Below are 17,499 nucleotides of genomic sequence, written 5' to 3'. Positions count from 1 at the left end.
ATGCAACCGGCATTCCGACATCCCGCCATTCCGACACTTTGATACCACCATTCCGACACTTTGATACCACCATTCCGACACTTGTTGGGAGCTATCAGGGTCGGACTGGGAAAAAAAAAATCGCTCCCCCCCCCCCTCCCCAGTAATAATTAGTATCTCCAATCTAATTAAATTAATTAATTAATTAATTAAATAAAAATAAAAAACGGCTATGGGTATTCATCCGCCGCCTTAAAGACGAACAGCGGCTGGTGGAGTCCCGGTGCCACAGGGCGGCCGGTGGGGACCCACCTCCACCACAGCGGCGCAAGTGGAGGCAGCTGGAGGAGTGCCTTCAGCGGCTGCGCAGACAGTACAGGCGGGGAGGCAGGACGCTGGAGCAGTACTGGAGCGCTGCCGCTGCATCGTAAATTTGGAATAGTAGGCCTGGTTTTAAAATCGTTGGGTTTTGTGTCCCTGATGTTTGTAGATGTTAATAGGTGTTTATATAGGGACAAAAGAAAGCCTACAATTTAGGCGAAATTAATTATTATTATTGTTTTTTTGTTGCTAACTTTAGTTGTATTCACCTAATTTTGAATGAAAAGTTAATAAAATGCTGTTGTTGATGTGGATCTTGTTGTTGTGTTGTTTGTTTGCATAGTGATTGTATGAGGATTGCACTTTAAGGTTAGCCTGGGCGAAAGCCGACTGTTGACTTTGTCAAACAGTCTGGGAAAACCCAAGAGGAATCCGTTTCCATGGAGGGCGGGACCTTACCCAGCAACTTAAATTCATTGGAGTAACAGAGTTCCCTTAACCAATCATAATGTTTAGAAATTTGGCCAGACTATGTGCGGAGCCAAAATCTTTGGGCGGAAGTACATAGGATGGCGTCGCCAGGCTACTTTAAGGTGCCCACTGGTTTCTTTAACCGTTGCTCTTTTTACGCTCTTTTTACGAAGTTCTGTGTGAGTTTATCCCTTAAGATCGGGAATCACCTTCCTTTGTGGAGATGTCGACGGGCAATATTTTTAACAACAACAGGTTGCGTGTCTTCCGACAGTTGTCACAGCCTTGAATGCGCGATGAAGATTGTAACTCTGCGCACCCCAATTGAAAACTGAAACCAACATTTAAATTTGGTATTCCTTTTGCAGCCACGTGCATTTATCTAACCTGCTGTCCCCTCCACAAGCACAAGGCATGCATGAATTAATTGAAGTCATCTTCGATTCTGTGTGGGCCGCGATCTTGTTAATGACTGAAATACGTCATGAAGCTTTTCGTTGAATTAGGCCTACATTTGATTTTTATAGGCCTAATATCGAAAAACTTGCACAAGATTTGATCTTTTTTTGCATCTTAACTCCCACGGTAACATAGGCTAAACATTGCATTTGCTGGTTTTCTGGTGCTGTGCTGTCTTTGCGATGCGCATCTCCGCTTCACTTTGACAGCATTCTCAGTGGTTTAAGGTAAAATAAATTGAGGCAATTGTCACAAAAACAAATAGCATCCGTTTTACACTGCCAAATGAAATATTGCCTACACAACGAGCCCCTCGTCAGCCCTCATCATCAGTAAATTTCTGAGTGGGTGCGATCAGTCTTGCTTGACTTGCGTGTTGGAATGTCTCTCTCTCGGGCATGTGCAGCCCTATTATTGCATGGCGAGCTGTCCACGCGTGTGGTGCTGAAATCGCATGTCGGAGTGGTGGTATGTTGAAAAGAAAAAATCATACCGCCATTCCGACAAAAGAAAAAATGAAATTCGGAATGACGGGACGTTTCATTTCTTAAAAAAATGTCACCATTCCGACAATTGAACGTCAATGTCGGAATGTCGGTATGTCGGAATGGCAGCATGTAACCTCAGCTGTGATAGCATGACATGGGGCGTAGCTACCGACCACCACACACCTTCGTTAGATTAGTTCTATAGAACTATGAAAAGACCCGACCTCGGAGAAGGAGCTAAATAGTTATAGGAACTAAGGGAGAAAGCCCCGAGTTCCTGTATGTCCGAACACGGGAGAAAACGGCCCCGCGGATTAAAAGGTTATTAGAACTGCCAAAGGTTCCTACAGTCCGAAAGCGGCTATTATGGACTCAGAGCTGAGCTTCAGCAGCCAGATCAGCTCAGTTAGGAAGTCAGCCGACTATCACCTGGAGAATATTTCCAGGATTAAAGGACTTCCTTCCCTGGTTACCTGTCAGATTTTATTACTCATTTTAAAAGCTTTGAATAGTTGGACGGTTGCCTCTGTCTATGATCTGTGAACTCCTTACTCCCCTGATTGCTGCTCACACAGCCCACTGTTTAATATAACTGACCTGTTCATTAGATGGAAATGAATCCCTGCCTACTCCTAAAAATCACTTTATTTTGAGGCTTTTTCTTCAAATTAAAACCCCACTTTCATAATTACTCGGGACTCTTTGTAAAATGCAAATAAAACCAGAAAGATATGATCTTAGAACTATTAAAAAGTTCTATCTAATTAGAAATAGTGCAAGTTCGGTGCCATCTGTTGGTTTCCTTAGCGAGGAAATGGTTTTGAATTGCTCTGTATGAATGAATTGGATTCATTCTGAATTTAATGAACTGGATTATAATTACAATGAATTGAACTCCAATTGGCCTGAATTGGACTTTATTACTGAAGTGCCCTGAGATGACATTTGTTGTAATTGTAATAGTTTATTTTGGCAACATTTTAAACAAACTGACATTATTCTGTCTTGGGAAACACTGCTGGTGGAAAACATGATAGTGGCTGCTGAAAAACTGGCAGAAGTGGACCTTCCAACGTGACAGTGACAGGAAGTAATCAGCTGAAGTCGTCCAGAGATTAACAGAGAACACAAATCAACATTCTGGAATCCGGACTTCACTTCCATCCAGAATCTGTGGTTGGAACCACAGACCAGAAGAGACAGAACAGAAGCCTTCACAAAGCTGTGATGTCATCACTGTAGTGACATCACAATCCATGTCATCTCTGATCTTGTATGACATCACAAAGTTTCTACAGGCCAGACATTTTCACTGCTTTTTCACAGCTGGTCAGGAGTTTATCTGAAGAAACACGTCCAGTTTTTGAAGCATATTTGAAAGTCACAGCAAACGGTTTTCACATCGCCTAAAAAACACTTAAATACTATCTTAAATAATCATTTTAACAAGCACTTAGAAACAACGCTTACTTGCTATCTTAAAAAGTCTTTTTTTTTTAAAGTACTTAAAAACAACAAGCAAAATGAGTCAAACCAAGAAATCCTCTCCTCCACTTCAGTGGTGTGACATGGCAGACGACGATTTGCCCGAGGGTTTCTACATGTGTCCCATTACTTTTGGCAGTAAGGAAAGTTATGAGGAACCCAGCAATTGTTGGAAAAAGAACAATCCCAGGTCTCTGCTGCAGCTGGGACTCCTCACTCAGAGGATGTCCAGCTCCTGCAGGATCATCTCCAGGCCTCCGTAGTTCCTCCAGTCAAGTGGAAGTTTCCAGTTTGACAAACCGAGGGGATTCCCTCTAACGCCTCTGCTGCCGACCGAGATTATGGATCAGAGAAATGACAGAACTCTTACCGACAGAAGAATGACAAGATCAGCTATTTATAGCATGGGATGGATGTTCTCAGGACAAAGCTGCTGAAGAAACATTTCTTTCTGACAGGAGAAAAAGACAGAAGAGTGGCAGCAGAGAGCGGCTGCTCCATGACTGAGGAAAAACTAAAGAAGGTGGAAAACTGTTTGACGAGTGAGCGTCAACTCCGTCAAAAGTGTGAGCAGGAGCTCAAGCAGTGCAACCGAGTCCCTGCAGGATTATGTGAAACTCTGAAAGCAGCAGCAGCAGAAAGTGAATATCAGTCAGTTCTGAAAGAGGCAGAGAGCTGGAAAGAGCAACTGAAAGAAAAGAGCCACGTTGGTGGAGCGGAACTCTCTCTTAGATTAGCCAGAACTATCGAGAAAAGCCAGGCTTTCTGCGAATCCAGCTTCGTGGAACACCCCTCAGGACTTCCAAAACTTTTAGACTTCCGAACTGGGTTTCAGTTCCTGCTCTTTATTCTTTCATCAGTTTTATGAACCATGTGGTGCTGTGGCTTAGTTGGTCAAAGAGCCTGTCTAGTAAACAGGAGATCCTGGGTTCAAATCCCAGCAGTGCCTGTGGGCCTTCAGAGCTGACTATGACTAAGGCTGCGGCTACACGAAAACGTTTTTCACTGTAAACGATACTTTTTCTTATCGTTTCGCTGTCGCGGCCACACGGAGCCGGCGTTCCCACTACCCCAAAACGATAGTTTTTGAAAACGGGTTCCAGAGTGGGAAAGTTTGAAAACGGCCTCGTTTTGTTTCCATTGTTACAGCTAAAACGTTTTTGCGTCAGTCACACGTTGACGCTGTGAGCCAATTTTAACACTTCTCTATTGTCTCACAGCGTGGCGTGACACAGTGGCGTGTGTACTGCATCGTTTCATCGTTTTCGTCTGGACAGCAGCGCGTTTCCGTGTGGTCGCAAGAATTTTCGTACCCGTTTTCAAAAAAAACCTCGTTTCGTTTTCGTGTAGCCGTAGCCTTAGTGTGAGAATCTGTTGTTAGCAGAGTTCTACTGAATTCTTTGCATTGTTGGTCTTCATCCAATGATGGGACTTTCAATGAGCATCATTGTTATTATGAGTCTGTTCTTTGGTCAGACTTCATAAAAATGTTTTTTAGAAGTCACAGTTAGTTTTGGGAGAGTCTCTGGAACTCATTTCCTGAAATTTATCCAGCTCCATCTCTTTATTCCTTCATCAGTTTTATGAACCATGTGGCGCTGTGGCTTAGTTGGTCAAAGTGCCTGTCTAGTAAACAGGAGATCCTGGGTTCATATCCCAGCAGTGCCTGTGGGCCTTCAGAGCAAGCTATGACTTTTCACTGGTCCACTTAAAGCTGCAGTCGGCAAGTTTTCAAAATTACGAGTATAAAGTCGGAAAATTTGAACTGACACAACTTTCAGGTCCCTCCCCCAACCTCTAACAAGCTCCGAATCGCCCCCCTAACCCCTCCCCCTCTGTGGACGAGGTTGTGCACGTGAGTTCACACCAGTGCAGGGCTCTCAAGTTTTCAAGTTTGCTTGGAGTGAGATTCGGGCGGGGCAGGGGCCGGGCCGTGTGCGTGGGGGGGTTTCTTTCGGTTTTTTTTTTTTGGGGGGGGGGTCCCTTGCAGTATCCCATCGCCATAAACTAGCTACTTAAAGAACAAAGAAATTGTTTTATTTATACCAAAATCACAAATCTTCACTTTTACACTAAATTCTGCTATATTTGAAAATAAATTGTTTTAGGTATGCAAAGTCTTAACAAACAAAAAAAACAGACAAATTAAATTAAGAAAAACAAACATAACCCCAAATGGGCCCCTTGAGCAGTCCCTCTCTGTATGTGTTTGTTTATGAGTGTTGTTGTAAGTGTTTGTGGCAGATTTTGATGCTGGATGACTGATATTGGGGGCTCCCATTTAAAGCACTGTGGCTCAATGTCAGCCATTTCCCCAGTCATGATGGATGACAGAGTTCCATTCAGAGACAACGTGTTCCTGGTCTTGGTTTTATTGAGCCCCACCATGGAAAAAACCTTCTCTGCATCAGCATTTCAGTGTAGCAGAACTATTACCAGTTTGGCAATTGTAGATAGCTTTGGGAATCTGTTCATACCAGTCACCTTTGAAAAGAATTAACCACGGAAGCCTAATTACACTCCTACATATTTTTCATTTTTCATTAAGTTGCTCATGTCAAAGGGTGTGTGCTGAATATTTAGGTCTACCACGCCAACGAACACTTTAACCGGCAGGTATTGGTCTTTTACAAGGAGTAGGAAAACTATAGTAACTAACAAAAGATTGAAATAAATGAAGATATGACCTGCTGATGATCCTGACGGTTCTCTTCCACCTCCAGCTCGTCTACAACTTCTGCACGCATTCAGAGCATAATAGGCTATGTCCGCTGTGCATTCATGGGACGCGTGCTTGCAGCTGAAAGCTATTTCACACCCGGCAACAAGAAATTCTGTTTTCTGATTGGCTGAGAAATTCTATTTTGTGATTTGCCGATGGGTTGCTAAATCAAGACAGCTGTACCAGAGCTATAGTTCTGAAGGGCGGATTATACTTCTGCGTCTATCGTCTTGACATGTTGCTTTGCTCTGGTCGCGAACAACTTTTCATGTTATGGTTCTGCAACCTCGGTCTGGAATTTCTCGGGACGCACAGCAGTTTCCCCTCGCGAGAATTTTGGTGGGCGGTGACGAGAACTTCGGCGGCGCTGGCGGAAGTGTTTGTTTTTACAAAAAAGAAAAAGTGTATGCAAGATATGGATTTGGAGTTGCTCGACATCAAAGAAGAACAGCTTTTTTTTTGGAGTTGGCGAAAATGCAAAGGTGGAAGCCACACAGACAACCGGAAAGGCACACCGAGGACCAATCACAGCCGGTTTTGTCTGCGCACTTCCGTTGGTGGTCTGCGTCCGTCCGACGTGTAGTCAGGATTTTTCTGAGGTGCACGTTGACGCGCGCAGAGCCTCTGCGTGGGGGAGTGGTCAAGATTTTGACGCTCGCAGAGGCTCTGCGTCCGAGCGTCAGAGGCTTTGCGCCTGAAGCATAAATCAGGCTTGAGCTGTAGAGCGCACAGTAACCTGCCATTGACTCGTTTATAGTATCGGCCATTAGAATTTCTGTGCGACGAAGTTGATCATTTCTCAGCGTGAGAAATGGCATGTGTGGCGTGTGAGCGTGTGAACTTGTTGAAATGCGTGTGTCTCACGCTCATTGCGTGAGACTTGAGAGCCCTGCACCAATGTGAGCGCACACAAGCTGGGGCAGACTCACGCTTCAGCAGCGTGTGCATGACAGGTAGGATTCCTCCACCCTAATTTGATTGGTTAAAAACAGCCGGGAGCGCTCGGTTTTTGCAAGCATGATTACAGGCTTCAGAGGGAGCTACAGATTTCGTTATTTTTCCTAAACAGCCTATTTAATATTTTACTTCCAGAATCCCATGACAGTTCAAGCTAATATGACTAAAAAAAAGTTGCCGACTGCCGCTTTAAAGCTGTCGTCGGCAACTTTTTTTAGAATATTAAATAGGCTGTTTAGGAAAAATCCCGAATTCTGTAGCTCCCTCTGAAGCCTGTAATCATGCTTGCAAAAATTGAGCGCTCCCGGCTGTTTTTAACCAACGTTAGGTTTATCATTTATCTATTATGTGAGCAGAACAGTCACCAACCACGTCTTCCATGCTGAGCATGAGTCTGCCCCAGCTTGTGTGCGCGCACACTGGTGTGAACTCACGTGCACAACCTTGTACACAGAGGGGGAGGGGTTTGGGGGGCGATTCGGAGCTTTTTAGAGGTTGGGGGAGGGACCTGAAAGTTGTATCAGTTCGAATTTTCCGACTTTAGACTCGGAATTTTGAAAACCTGCCAACGGCAGCTTTAATGAAAGTGTGTACAAATAGCACACACCTTTTAAAGTCTCATTTATGCCTTTTTTATACTTTCAGAGTGTAATTTTCCTCCGTTCACTTAACATGTCAAATGGTTAGGGTACAGTACGGTGGAGGTTCTCCTCCTGTCACACTGCATAACATCAAAATAAATGTACAAACCGTGAAATAGTCAGAGTTAGAGTAAAAGCTGAGGGCAGGACGCCATTTCCTTGAAATATGTAGCGGAAAATAATACGCAAAAGCATAAAAAAGCCTTGGAAAAACACAGTAAATGACTTGGCGTGTAATAAGTACACCGCTTCATGAGATCTGGCTGTAACTGGTGAAAGTGACTTCCTCATGAACAGCAGGATCTGAGTTGAAAACCCAACAATATCTGCAAAATATGATGAAGTTTTGAACCAATTGGAGGCACTTCTACTCATGGCTTTAACTATTCTTGAGGTACAGAATCACAAAAACCACTTCCTGAGGTGGATCCATTTCCTGCTCTTTATTCTTTCATCAGTTTTATGAGCCATGTGGTGCTGTGGCTTAGTTGGTCAAAGTGCCTGTCTCGTAAACAGGAGATCCTGGGTTCAAATCTCAGCAGTGCCTGTGGGCCTTCAGAGCTAGCTATGACTTAGCATGAGAAACTGGTTGTTATCAGGGTTCTACTGAATGCTTTGCATTGTTGGTCTTGATCAAATGATGGACCTTTAATTGAGCATCATGGTTATTTTGAGTCTGTTCTTTGGTCAGACTTGATAAAACAATTATTTTGAAGTCACAGTTAGTTTTGGGAGAGTCTCAGGACCTTGTTTCCTGAAATGGATCCAGTTCCTGCTCTTTACTCTTTCATCAGTTTTATAAACCATGTGGCCCTGTGGCTTAGTTGGTCAAAGTGCCTGTCCAGTGTAAAAATTGGCTTTGTTCTTAGACATTATGAGTGAAATAGTCTCAGTACTTTTCCATGATGACCTAAAGTGATCCAGGAGTAGGGAGACAAAACAATTGGGAAAGCAAGGGCAGATTCACACGTACACATTGTTTTGGGCTGATCCAGAGAATATGACGAAGCATGTTGGACCCACTCATGTCCAATCATCATCGGTCGAGTGTGAGTCCAACCTATGAGGCTATAAATACAAATGATAACCGGAGGTCGAGGTGCAGTCTGACGGACATCCTGCGGGATATGACATGCTTTGACGTACTGGTGACCTCTCCTTCCAAGATTAGTTCCGGATCAGAATGCTGAACAGACGTTCAGCCAAGAGGAGAACCGAGCACCAAGCAGTGACAGGATTGGACCAGAAGAGACTACACGACATCATAAAAAATTGTATTTGTTCATCTGTTGTATTTCATGTAATCATTAAGCTGATTAATCATTTTGTGGGTATAAATCAACCAATCATTAGTATGACCATTGCCAGTGAGGTGACTCGGCTGTTTGGAGCGGGACCTTAGACTTTGAAAGGTAATGAGTTGGTCGGTCGCCAAGTGGAACTGGGGCCATAGGAGAATTTTTCCCGGTTCAGCCAACGGGTTCTCGATCCTATTCGCTGCAAACGATGGATGAGCCTGCTGGTAATGTAATTGCCTTATGCAATGTTTGAGTGTGATTAGGTTAGAAATTATGTGATAATTTTTGATAAATCAGTGTTGTGTGTTGTGATGGTACTTATGGGGGAGCAAGGCCTTGTGAACCACATAGAGTTTTAGGCCATTATGAACAAAGAGTCCACACAGAGGATGGGTTCGGGGCCACATACACACAATACATATAGCAAAATATTATTTTCTACATATAATCTATTAAGAAATGTGCTTATTTGCGGAGTTATTATCAGTTGAGTGAGGAAGGTTTTAAACTTACTAGAAAAGAGTCTCTATTTCTAAAATCTTGATCAATACTCCTGACATAGAAGGTTTTTTGCTAACGCATTAGAATTGTTTTCTATTATTTCCACATGCCTGTGCAATGAAGACTTGCTTGCTGATGTAATTGCTACAGCAGCACCAACATGGAGATGAATGAATATTGTAGTGGTTTGGAGCCGGCATATTGGGAAAGGTATTTGGCGTTAGTTGAGAAATACATTGGGCGTGACCCATACTTAATGAAAATGTCCGAATTTTCGCAAGACCGGAACGATTTGCCGAATATAGAGGCTGTAGACATAACGAGCTACCTGGTTCTTCAGACTTCTTACTACACCAAGCAACAGATGAAGGCCTACAAAAGTTTGGAGGCATACAACTATTACCACAGCGGATGGATCAGCAAACTCGGAGTAAAACGTCTACAGAATGATTGTGTTTTGGTGTTGGCCAGGGTAAGCTTGTTTTCTGTGTTGTTTATGGTGCATTATCCCAATGGAAAATGCAGTGTGTAGTGCAGGGCTGGGCAGTAAAGCAGAACTTAACATGTTGAATGCCGAGCTGTGAATGTTGGTACTCAAATAACAATCAAAAATGTTTATGTTTTAATAAAATGCCGAGATCCAAATATCCAAATGCTGACATTGGCCCTCATTTATCAAACTTGCGTAAGACGAAAAACGTGCGTAGGTCGTGTGTACGTTTTTTTCTGCGCAAAGGTTGGCATTTATCAAATACATCGTGAGCGCAGGAAAGATGAAATCGCCACGACAGGTCTGAGGCAGTGTACGCACTTTTCCATTTTGACTTGCGGTGACTGCAATAGCATACATAAACAGCAGCGTCACTAGTGCGTGCCTCATGAGTCACAACAAATCCCTAGGTTAAAATTACAGACTTATCACTTCAAAGAAGGCCCATGTTTTATTTCTTTATTACTTCAACATTAATATAAACATAAACGCAAATTAAATAAATAAAAAAATTAAACAAGTACAACTCCGTAATTGTAAGAGTGATGGCTCATTATTCAACCGCCTATTAAAGAGGTGATTCTAGCGGTGCGGTAATGGCGAAATGATGGCAGATCTGGCTTTGTTAGAGGACCTGAACGCGCGGATCAGGCGCGAGAGAGTGTTCCGGGACCGGCAGGATTTCTTTCGGGAAAATGATGAGTGGCTCATGAGCCGTACAGGAGAGGCGCTTTAACACTGCGCATAGTACGCGTGCCACTGTGGAGAGGTGTACAGGGCTCCTAAAGGGCAGGTGGATCTGTCTCTCGGCTGCGGGGGGAACCCTTCTATATACGCCCGAAAAGGTATGCAATATTATTATTGCATGCAGAGTGCCATTTCCAGATGTACATCCAGAGCCCCGTACCCAGAGATCCCACCAGCCTGCACAGCCAAGAGCGCTCAGGAGGAGAGAGGAACTTATTCAGCGATTCTGACTTTTGGTAAGCATTCTGTTATTCAAGGAAAAAAGACGTAGCTCCGATCAGGCCAGCCACCCTCTCCTCCAAGGCACTGGAGAGCTGCGACCTTCTTTGGTGGCAAATTTCGTATCGGACCACTTCTTCCTGATCTTATTGGAGAAAAAGTAAAACATTGTTCAATTCTAGATTTCATTTAATCTGGAGCTTATCACATTTTATTGACCATCACGGTAGGGGAAAATACATAACTCGTCCGGTCTGCGATTTACATCGCAGACCGGCGGCAAAGGCGGCAAAGGCGGCAAAGAAACAGCGTTGACAGCGTTTCTTTGCCGCCTTTCGTCTATCCATGTCGCAAATTCTAGAGGTGCGGCCTATTGTAGAAGGCGTGGTTAGGATCATTACGATGGATTTCAGCCACCGGATTTATCAACAGCCGCTCGGTCTTACGATGGGATTGGTGTGGTACGCATGTTCTGTAAATCTCACTTGAGCCTCTGCGTACGACGAGTTCTCCGCTCATATCAACGATGCTTTCTACGACGGCTTGATAAATGAGGGCCAATGTGTCTTTGTTAGCCTAATGCACAAGGCAGAGAGAGAGAGAGAGAGTGATTCTGTTGTAAAGAACTTGGGAGCTAATGTGCCCTGTTAGCACTTAAGCAGAATTTCTTAGCAGACACGAGCATTTGCAGATTCAGCCCCTCCAGTCTGTAAACGTAGGTTAGCTATCCACTTTTTGCAGCGTTGTTTTATTAGTTTTTTCCATTTCTCACCTCTATGGGCGATAACCTTAGGTCCTCGATAGTAACCCTTTCCCTTCTCTCGGTTAGACCGATTGCTACATCCAAAAACGGCACAAAACTGAGGCATTTTGGGCAAAAAGTGGCAGACAAAACACAGTGTTTTCAATGGGATCCAGCTTCAGTTGCCCACCACTTAGGTTCGCGCGCTTAGAAAATACAGAAGTGAAGTCAAGTGAAACCCTCCTATGAACACTTCATTTTCACTTGAATTACTCCGGTCCCAGGGTTTCCGTCAACACATTTATTGGCCTTACGACCCCTGTTGCGCAAACGACCCCGTGCAGTTAATATTAAGAGACGTATCTGATGAACCAATCATTCTTCCATATATCAAAAAAATAAAAAATAAACTTTTTTGTGGTTTAATGAACTAACCCCCCTTACCCACATACAATTAAGACTTATAACAGTTATAGTAACGGTCTTGACGTGCACCTGATATGGTGCGGTTTAAGGTAGCCTAAATTTAAAATGAATAGGCATGAGGCCATCAAATTATTCATTGGTTTACATCACTACCTTTTACGTTTTTTGGCCATGTTGAAATTATCAGCTGCCGACAAGAAATTGAAAGTTTGTAATGTCTCTCCGCAGCTGGCGATGCGCATAAGGCGCGTAACTTTGTGCTCTGAGAGGCGACTTCGCTGCTTGGTATTGATTCGGTTCTGCAGCGAAAACCCCCTCTCTGCGGGAACACTGGAAACTGGGATCACACAAGCTATTTTGGCGAGCTTGGCCCACTCTGGATAGATTTCGATGAAGTCCCGAATGAGGACTTCACAGGCTGTGGCGAATTGCAATCCCCCATAGCCACGGAGCGCTGTCATCACAGCGAGGGCATCTCGTCGCAGGGCAATGGTATTAATAAGAGGAGTGGTGTCTGCAGACTCAACAGTTGTAAAATGGGAAACAACCGTTCTGATCGCTGGTTCTGCATATTCTTGAAGAGCTAAAAAAAAGAAAGAAAAAAGAAAGAATAAGAAGCAAATAGGAGACAATGATGAGTTATTACAACTTTTGTTGTTAAGTGAGGAATGTTAAGATGAGACATTATTTCTTTCATTGTGCTATTCATTCATTACAGGAATTGTTAACTTAAGCATTTTGAATGAATACATTTTTAATAAAATTATCATTTGTTATGAGAGTTATTGTTGTTAACTTTTACTGAAAAGTATTTTTAATAAACCAACTGTAAATATCTTGTTATTGTAGGACTGGGTAGGCCTATGTTAAGTGAGCGCATGCCACAGACATAAATAATGATAATATTATAATAATAATAATATGTAATAAAATATATAATAAAATAAAATAATAATATATAATATAATATAATAAATATAATATAATATAATATAATATAATATAATATAATATAATATAGAATAGCTCCTTCTTACCATTCTGTGATGGAGGATATCTACGAGGATTGAGGAGTGTGTCGAAGCAGTGAAGTAGATCCAAGCAGTCTTCGGGGAATCTGTCTTGTAAGGCATCTATCAGATGTTGAACAAACCGTTCTCTGACTTTTCTGAAAGCCTGGATTGAGCGCTCGCTTGCGTTGGTCACTTTTATATCCATGTACTTGCCGTCTTCATAGCCTGCCAGGAAATTTTCCTCTTCTGGACCCGGGGCATCTCGGAACTGTGTGAATGCCGCGACAGATGCTTGCACTACTGGTCGGATACTGGAGAGATTGACGTCGTCTTTCTGAAACACTAAATTCAGCTTGGTTATCACAGGTAGCATATCGGCCAATGCGTGAGTCAGGGCTATGAAGCTGTAGCTCTGGATTTGACCTAGCAGTCCTTGCGCTTTTGCATTTCCTCTCAAGGCCTCTTCAGTTAGCTCCATGACCACAGCTGGCCAGTTGTGTTTCATGGCCTTCACCGCCCTGTGTAGGGATAGCCAGCGCACTGCGCAAGGCTGCTTGAGGCTGACCATGTCCTCGTCGTGGAGTTCAGCTGTAAGTTGGCGCAGCCGGTTTGTTCTTGTTGCTGAGTGCTTGTAGAAGGAGTACACTGATGAGATTGTGTTTTTGTAAGATGTGATGTTGTTGACGGACTTTTCTGCGTCCAGGGCAGCAAGAGCCGCTCTGTGGGCCACGCAGTGCACTTGTATGGAGAAGGGATTCGCCTGCTTAAGCAAAGCACCAACCCCACCATGCCTCCCCATCATTACGCTTGCACCATCTGAACCCAGGCCAATGACACGAGACAGTTCAACATCCATTTCCCGAAGCACAGCGACTAGGCGATCATAAATGCATCTTGCGGTCCCGCAGTCCACATCGTAATTTCCAAGAAAGCACGTCTCCACCTTTCCTTCCATTTCCAGCTTTAGATAAACGATCAACTTTTTGTTAACTGTGATGTTTACTGTTTCGTCGATGATCAGTCCAACAAAGTCACTCCTTTTTATTTTTTCCTGTATCTGATTCATCACCACATCTTCTAATGCCTTCTCCATGTCATCAACAGAGTCATTGTGGTGATAAATACCATCGGTAGTGACGAAGTCTGGAGCCTCGAGAGCTCGCAGAAGCTCTGTCTGCGCAACAAACTGGTTTGAAGGAATGACATGTTTGGCCATATGGAAGACAATTTTGAGCTGCGATGACAACTTTTTCTTTGAACTTTCCATGGCCTTCTCGCAGTGGCTTTTCATGACAACCTGCTGTGGCTTTAAATGGAGCGCGGAGACATGGTCATTGCTTTGGCTGTGTTCAATTAGAGCGGACATTCTCAAATTAGTCGATCCTTTTGTAAAACCATTGCGTCGTCCGGCCATTTCGCAATGCGAACAGAACATTATTTCTTTACTGCTATGTAGCAGTCACAGTGCCGTGTGGATTAAGAGTTTTTCAAACTTTGACAAAACCAACATTCCTGTGGGGGATGTTTACGTATGTGGATATAAACCAGATCTTCATTTTCTTTCCACAAAGGAAAAAGAGACAGAAACTGCCTAATTTACAACACCCTTAAGAGCTTTTGGGGAGTCGAACTCACTCTTGGAAAAGTGGGACACTTACTATCTTATCTAGACCATAACTCAAAAGTTGACACTTTAACAGATCAGACCGACCAGATGGCTACACATGAACTGAGAAGACTCACTTTTAGTCAAATCTTAAAACTATATTAAATGTGTTTGATAACCGTGTACAATTTCTTTCAGGTTTCCAGCTTGATCACAAGACGCATATAGAGACAATTTGTACGATTCTGGCTTAAATATTGACAAAGAACTGATTTTGGTGGAAAACGCCCAACCTGCCTGATGTAACCACATTGCCCCCTAGTGGTCTGCAGTGTTGATTAGTTGAACATTTAAATCCCAGAGGACTCAGTAAAATGGACAATATATGCAACTAGTAACTTCTAACGATGTCCCTTCGGTATCTATTTGGTATTTGTTTGGTGTCCCCATTGTTAACACAGAAATTAGCATTGTGTAATTCACTATTCATATGTCACGATTTCATAGATATTCATCTGAATTTTGAAAGTCATAATTGTCTTTATCATGTGTGTTATTTTGATGTCTTTATATTACAAGTCTATGTTATATCTTTAATCTGCATATCTTAACAAGATGTGGTGTTTTCACAATCACTGAGACAAATGTTCTATGAGATGGGAGTAATGGAGAAATAAGAGTTTTCTTTGTCTCATCCAGAAATCCCCTTTAGCACAGATCACCTTACACAGACACCCAGTTAAACATGCAGACAGTTCAAGCATGTCATTGGCTGAAAAAGTAGTGTAAGCCCCGCCTCCGAGAGTCAAAACCCGGAACCCGCGGAAAACACGCTCTCTGTCTCTCTCTAGTGCTCTTTCTAGTTCTCTCGTTTGCTGGCTCGCTTGAGGCGTCTGCTCTCTTGCTTCTTGCCTCTTGTTCCAGAAGGGTTCCAACCCAGAGTTTCAGAAGGAGATTTGAGCAGAGAACAGCTGCTCAGAGAGTTTTAGAGATGGTTTAAGCAGAAGAGAAGAGCTCACCAGAGTTTGGGAGTTTTCCCATAATCTCAGGAGAGAACGGAAGGACGTGTGGATAACGATGCAGCGGACGACCGGAGGAGACCCTCCAGAACCCAGTGAGACCCCGGAGACGAGAAAGAAAGACCCGAACAAAGAAACAGATTGAAATGCTCTGAAGATGCACGTTTTACGTGTTTTTGTTCGTCCCTCGCCATCCACGTCCTTCTACGTCGCACGTCCTAACCTCCGCTGTTTCACGCCATCATCACCTTTTCCTACCAAGAAGCCAACTCCAAGCAACCTTTTATTAATCTTCTGTGAACTTAAGTTCACTTCATCAGAGAAGCAACGGACCCACTGACACTAAGAATATTCGACCATCTAACCCCAGTCCTCGGCACCATCGTTTCGGTTTCCCGGTGAAAGAAGCAACTGAGAAGTCCGCTAAAGTCAGCCACCACAGCCAGGAAGGCCCAGAGAGCGGAAGAGAAATCCCCTCGGACCCCGCGTGGCCGCTACCGTGGTCCAAACCGACTGAACATAACTTCAGCACAGTAAGACCGACCCGTTTTCACCTTAAAGTGGGTTTGATGGATGTCTCGAGGCTTTCACAGAATGATAAATTAATCCAAAATGTCAGTATTTAGCTTCAAATAGTCAGCCAACCCAAACTATTTGAATAAATCCAGTATCTCTCCATTCCCATATTTTATTTTATATTCACTAAGTGTTTTATATAATCACCCATATTCCATGCATCTCCTGTTTGTTTAAAGGTTCATGTCTAAGATCATATCATTGTAATAAACAGCTCATATATCTATATATATGTTATAATCACAGATTGTGTCGTATGCTTTCTTTACGTAATGTCTGTCCAACCAAACGAGAACTTCACGAAAGTAGCGAGATATGAGACTGAATATTAATCGAAAGATTAATTCAACACCAGGATCGTAAGATTTCGAACAGTTTTCCTACCTGACTGTGACTTAAATTAAGTTAAAACCTAGGTGGGTGGTGCCCTGAATTCGAGGTAAGGTTTATTTGAGACTGTAAGAACATCTCATAAATCCTTATATTTAATAGGTATATAAATACCCGGTAACGCTACAGCTAACAACCTCACACCTCAGCCATGTGAACTTTTCACCCCAATCGGAACGAAACACCCGAGACTTTTGCCTTTTCTCTGGAGGCGGAGGCGGCACATCTGGCACAGGTACAGACCGGTCATCAGCAGCAGCAGCAGCAGGACCTCTCTTGTGAGTCGCATCTGGAGTCGTCACATCTTTCAGAAAAAAACTTTTAAGGCTACTCTGCCTGGGACCGGCCATATTTTAACAATAGCCGACGTAACCTATTTGTTTGTTAGCAGAAAACGAAGCCGCATTCAATAAACAAAGGGGTCTTTTTACACTTTTCGCGGTAGAATCTTTGCTGCACGCGCAAACGCTCGGCCAATCACACGCCATACACCTTTCGATGTGTTTGTATTAGGGTAAATTATTTTATTCTAATAGGCTACTGTGTTACTACATTAGACTTAGCCTAAATGGTAGTATTATTCTGAAAATCAAATTGAGTTAGATAGAGGGATTATTAGTAGGACATTATTAAAAATTCGCGGGTTTTGTGCCGCGCTGGTGTGTGTGTCTCTAAGCAACTGTGAGTGACAGCACCGCGCGCAGGGAGCCAGGCAGACTCACAGAGGAGCGCAGCCGGGGAGGCGGGGCTTTGTGTGGATGTGTGTGGGACAGACAAGTGTGAAAATACGGAACAAATGCAACATTTTGTTGTCAAATAAGGGACGATTCCGTATTTCAAGGGACGGGTGGCAACCCTATTTAGTCAATTTCAAACGGACACTTTGACCGGTGAGATTTCATTTTCTCGGACATTTATTTTTTTCTCCGGCCAATGTCCGGTAATTACC

General features: G+C 43.3%; 3 non-coding genes across 3 annotated transcripts; all 3 read left to right on the top strand.

Moving 5' to 3' along the window:
- Positions 1-4,078: 4,078 nt before the first annotated feature.
- Positions 4,079-4,152, top strand: trnat-agu (transfer RNA threonine (anticodon AGU)). The gene has a single exon. It is a non-coding gene; the product is annotated as a tRNA-Thr (tRNA).
- A 645-nt stretch (positions 4,153-4,797) lies between these two features.
- trnat-agu (transfer RNA threonine (anticodon AGU)) lies at positions 4,798-4,871 on the top strand. The gene has a single exon. It is a non-coding gene; the product is annotated as a tRNA-Thr (tRNA).
- Positions 4,872-7,996: 3,125 nt separating this feature from the next.
- Positions 7,997-8,070, top strand: trnat-cgu (transfer RNA threonine (anticodon CGU)). Its single transcript has one exon. It is a non-coding gene; the product is annotated as a tRNA-Thr (tRNA).
- The last annotated feature ends 9,429 nt before the right edge of the window (positions 8,071-17,499 follow it).

This window comes from Odontesthes bonariensis, chromosome 11, assembly GCF_027942865.1.
Source record: "Odontesthes bonariensis isolate fOdoBon6 chromosome 11, fOdoBon6.hap1, whole genome shotgun sequence".
NCBI classification, from domain to species: Eukaryota; Metazoa; Chordata; class Actinopteri; order Atheriniformes; family Atherinopsidae; genus Odontesthes; species Odontesthes bonariensis.
This window is presented reverse-complemented; position numbering and strand designations above follow the sequence as displayed.